This window comes from Rhinolophus sinicus, linkage group LG06, assembly GCF_036562045.2.
Source record: "Rhinolophus sinicus isolate RSC01 linkage group LG06, ASM3656204v1, whole genome shotgun sequence".
Lineage (NCBI taxonomy): Eukaryota > Metazoa > Chordata > Mammalia > Chiroptera > Rhinolophidae > Rhinolophus > Rhinolophus sinicus.
In genome coordinates this window covers 69697676-69702944 of record NC_133756.1, presented here as the reverse complement: position 1 = coordinate 69702944, position 5269 = coordinate 69697676, and the positions used below count along the sequence as shown (strand labels likewise).

General features: G+C 35.1%; 1 pseudogene; it reads right to left on the bottom strand.

Annotated features, from left to right (window-relative positions):
• Nucleotides 1-231: 231 nt before the first annotated feature.
• Nucleotides 232-352, bottom strand: LOC141572615 (small nucleolar RNA U3; annotated as a pseudogene).
• Nucleotides 353-5269: the final 4917 nt, after the last annotated feature.

Here is a 5269-nt window from a genome sequence, read left to right as displayed (position 1 = left end):
CTTTTATGGTTCCATATAAATTTTAGAATTATATGTTCTATTTCTGAGAAAAATGTAATTGGTAGTTTGATAGGAATTACATTGAATCTATATATTGACTTAAGTAGCATTGACATTTTAACTATATTAATTATTCCTATCCATGAACATGGTATATGTTTCCATTTATTTGTATCTTCTTTGATTTCTCTCTTCAGTGTCTTATAATTTTCTGAGTATAGGTCTTTCACTTCTTTGGTTAAACGGGTCCATCAGACCCGTTAAACTCTTCACTTCTTTGGTTAAACTCTCCACCATCAGAGAAACTTCTCTGGTAACAAACTATAGAAATGATCCTTGAAAGTATAGTCTTTTAAATACCTTTTTCTGAAAAGCATTTTTATCTTTCCTAGAAACATATATACAATGTGAATTAGAATTCTATTGTCATGTTTATTACAAGTCATATTAGAGAATTCAGTAGCTTTGGTCTTATAACTACATGATTAGTCCTTAGAAATGACCTGATTTTTAAGTTATTTTGTTTTTGAGGCACTAGGTTAAAACAAAGAAAAATAAAATATGTACACACACACACACACACACACACACACACACACGTTGGTTGAGGAAATGAATGAAAGGGGAAGACTGCTAAAGATGCAGACCTTGATGGTGGAGTAGGAAAAGAACAAAATTTCAATTTTAGAAATGTTAAGTCCAAGATCTCTTTTAGGAATTCAAGTAGAAATGATGAGTGTACACTTGAATATATAAGCTTAGAGTCAGGGAGAGTTTCAGCTGGATATATAAATTTAGGAGTTATTGTCATAAATATTGAAAGTCATAAGAAAGGATGTAAATGTAGACAGAAAGAAGAGGACTGAAGATTGATCTCTGAGACACTTCAACATTAAGTAATCGTGATGACTGGATTTACTGAGTAAGAAATATGAGAAGGAGTGGTCAGAGAGGTAAATGGGAAAAAAAAGTAGGCAGCTGTGGTCTCCTAGCCAGCAAATAAAGAAAAAGTGTTCTGAAGTGCTCGGATTGAAATGCTGGAAGCATAATATATTGTTTTTCATGGTATTTAAAATTATATTTAGTTCTATTTGTTTTTTATGGTTAAAGTAACAGGTGTAAGATAGAAGAATTGGAAAAGAGAAGACAATTCATATTTAATTTTAGTAAACATGATCAGAAATTTGTTGAAAGACACTATTAATTAAGTTTAATTCCTTCCAGTTGATTTCTTTTTATGCATATTTTTAAATACTGAACTAATATTGTATGCATAGATTTTTATCAAAGTTTTACGTTATATCATAAGCATTTAAAATATTAACTATTGACTACCTTTTTACATTTTCAATTTTTACAGTATATTACTTTCAGATGTTAACTACTTTTTTAAAATAAAGAAATGATAATTCATAAGGGGTCAAATTGTATTTCTTGATGTCTTATTGATGGCTATTCAGATTTTATCTTTTGATCAAAAAATAGGTTTGAGAGCCAATTTGTGCCAGGTAGAGTGTAGAAATGAACAATGTTCTAGGGGAAAAAGAAAACAAACAAACAAACTATATATATATATATATATATATATATATATATATATATATATACACACACACACACACACACACACACACAAGTAGGTAAACAATTATAAAATAATACAAAATTTAGAAATTGAAATTTGTTATACACCAAGTACTATTCTAAGTGCTTCACAGATATCATCATACTTAATCTTTACTAAATCTTATAAGATATATGTTATCATGAGGGCTGAGAATGTGCAGCAGAGTGGAAGACCTTAGAGTTACTAAAATTACTTCAACTAGTTTGTGTAAATGTGACAGGGCTAGCCTGTGTTGAGCTGGTTGCTCTCAGGAGATTGCCTTGGAGGATTGCCTGGAGAGAAAGGCTGGGACCACGTTGATGTTTCGGACCAAGTACCCACGTGCCGTCTGAAAGAGATCCTGGAGATGATGGAAGCTGTCTAAAGCCTTTAGAAATTGGAACGACATGAACAGATTTATGATTTAGAAAACTTCCATGAATGAGAATGGAACCACGTAAGCTACAAAAGAGGCGATTTCAGTGATAGATGTGAAGCATGAAGTCAGCCTGATGGAAGCATTCTTTCCTGTGCTTGGGAATATTTCTCTTAGGAATAGTGGACTAACTGGGTAAAAGAATGTGAAATTTGGAACTGAAGTTAATTTATTAGAAAAATTTTCCCAGAGGCTTGGGCAAGCTTGGAGTGCACATGATTTTTTTTTTGGATACTTTGTACTTTTCTTTTTTCCATTGTTAGTACTAGCTGGCCAAGTTCATAGTGATCTCCAACTGTCATCTCTATTTTCTCTTTATTTTGATTTTATCAGTTTGATTATGGCATGTCTAGGTATGGGGGTGTTTGTTTTTATTTTTCAAGTTCCCATTATAACTACCTTCCTGTGGTTTCACTTCAAATAATTATTACTATTTTCATCATTATCATTTTTATTGTCATTATTACTTGTGAGGTAATATTTCAGTATTGTTGTCATCTCATATATGGAGGTATTTCAATATGAATGTATACATAATGCAGATGTTTTTAGAAAAATTTCCATTTTCCACTGTCAATTATTGAAAATATAGCTTTAAAGTGCTTGTTGAACATTTATATTTTAACCATTTTTAAGGGTCTTCCTTTCTTTGTGAGGTTAAGTTTTCATCTGATATCATACTCCTTCTGCTTGAACAAATTCCCTTTAATATTACCCTTCATGCGAGTGTGCTAATAGTGAACTCTCTCTTTATCTTCCTGGCTTGTATTGTTTCTGAGGAATGTCTGCTGTAGTTCTTTATTCTCTTTTTCTTTTTTCTCTTGCTGCCTTCAACGTTTTCTCCTTATCTTTGTATTTCAGTTTTACTATTATGTGTCTAGATGTGTGCCTATTTAATTTTAGTCTATTTGAAGTCTTCTGTGTTTCTTTGAAGTATAATTAGATGTTTGTCCTTTTTTTATATATGACATTCTCTACTATTATTTTTTCAAATGTTTGTTTGTTTGTTTGTTTTGTTTTGTTATTCTGCCCTGTTATTTCTCTCTTCTACTTGTGGGACTCCACTTTCATGTATATACCATTTGATACTGTGCTGCAGATCTTAGATGCTCTTTTATTTATTTTGGGATTTTTTACACTTAAGGGGAAAATAAAAAACCTCTTTGTGTTTCACTTTGACTAATTTCTGTTGGTCTCAGTTCAAAGTCACTGAGTCTCTCCTTGCCTGTGCCCATCCTACTCTGTGTCTAGCTAAGGATTTTCTTTTTTATCTCTGATATAGCTTTTTAAAAAATTGTGTGGCATTTCAATGTTACTATCTCTAGCTACTGAGATTTCTCATTTGCTCATTCATCATGTCCACCTTTTCCACTAGAGGCTTTAATATTTAGTGATAATTGCTTTAACACTTCTTTCAGTTAGTACTAATTCTGAGTCAGCTTTGTTTCTTATGATATTGATTGCTTCAGCTCTTGAAAATGGGTTGTTTTTTCTGGATTTTTTCTTTGTCTGTGTATCTCATAATTTTTTATTGAATGCCAACTATCATATATAAGTAGAGGAAAATAGTACCTAAACCTAGCAAAGTGTAGCAGTCAATGTGTGGGGTTGAGCCAATCTGGGCTGGGCTTTTTGTTAGTATGATTACCTTCAATGCACTATGAGCTTCACATTCCTCCAGCTGCTTAGCATAGAGTGTGTGGTCCCCAGTGTTTTTCAGTCATCAGCTTTCAGCCATGCCTATGCACCTGTACCACAGAGAGGAGTCTTTCTCCATGTACTTGACACTCTCTGAGGGGTGGAGTGCTGTGCTGAGTACTCAGTACGTGGCTCAGGGTGGAGTTGAAAAAGTTCTTTGTTGTCCCAGTCCAGACTCAATCTTAGGCAGAACCTATGTCTCAGGGCCTCTGTGATAAGACATTTTTAGTATTCCGGTCCCTTCTCCCCATGACAGCAAGCTGTCTTATATCTGTGGCTGGTATTTTTTAAAAGACAGTTCTCCATCACTCTCTTGTACTTCTGCACATTTAAACAGCGGAGACACTGATGGCCTTTTTAACTTCTGGAATACCTTTTCAATAATTTTTTTCTGGTGAACAACCTTGTAAGAAAAAGATAGTGTCTTTCTCTAGAGCAGAGGGCAGATTTATTTTCTGTCCATTATAATAAAGTCTCCTTCTGGGGCAAAAGTCAGGTAGGTTTACTTGCAGTCCACTATAAAAAATTAAAGTATCCTAAATTGGAGTTGGTTGTTTTGTAAGGCAACCCACTGTTTGTGCAGGCATCACCTAACATTTATCATGTTACCCTATGGGAATCGGGGCTCAGGAACCTGGTGAAAGGAAATGGTGGAATTCTGACTACCACTATTGGTGTATTAAACTGTTTTTTGTCTATGGCTTAGGAACCTCATGTCACTCTGCTAGTATTTATGAAATTGTGTCAAGCTACCTCGTTAGATTGTAAGTAAGGTAAAATGTCAGATCCTTCACAATTCTTGACAATCTTGGGTGGTGGTTTCCTGCCCCTCCCAAGTGGTTGTCAGGCGTCTGCATGGAATCGTTGTAGGATCCTGGGTCAAAGATCCTTCTGTGTCTCCCCTCCATAGCAATACAGAGTTCAACCATTTCCAAACAGCAATGGACTTTCGTTGGTGTCTTGAGAGTTCCCTTCCACCTCCCCAGAGCCTGAGTGGATTTTCTTCTTCTCCTTCCTCGGGGGCTTAAGGTATTTGCTTTATGGGAGAGGTCCAGAGAAATGGGCAGGGGTTATGTTTGTACCCCCACTGATGCTAATCACCTGCTTCACTTGTGCTACTGAAAGCGGATTTTTCTGGCCTTCGCCCCGTTCCCATCTTTCTCCTGAGCACCTGGTAGAGGCCCCTGGAAAAATCGTGCAAGTAGAGCAAACTTTCCTCATGCCTAGGGCCCTTAGATCTTCCAAACTAAGATACTAGCCCACTTTTGGCCTTTAAGGATTCATTAAAATTTCTGCTTATTTCTTTTGTACCCACTCTATGGTGGTCATCTTTTTCTCCCGTGTTTCAACTAAGATGAGACAGTTTGCGCGCCCTGTCTCTCTTTGGATAGGTGTATTCATCTTTGGAATTTGGTGACTTGCTTGCCTTAAGAAATCCATTCTCTAATAAATTCAAGAAAATTTATGATAATGTAAATAATCTAGCTTTAATGTTCTTTGTAGCTTTCCAATCCTAGAAAAACTGAAAT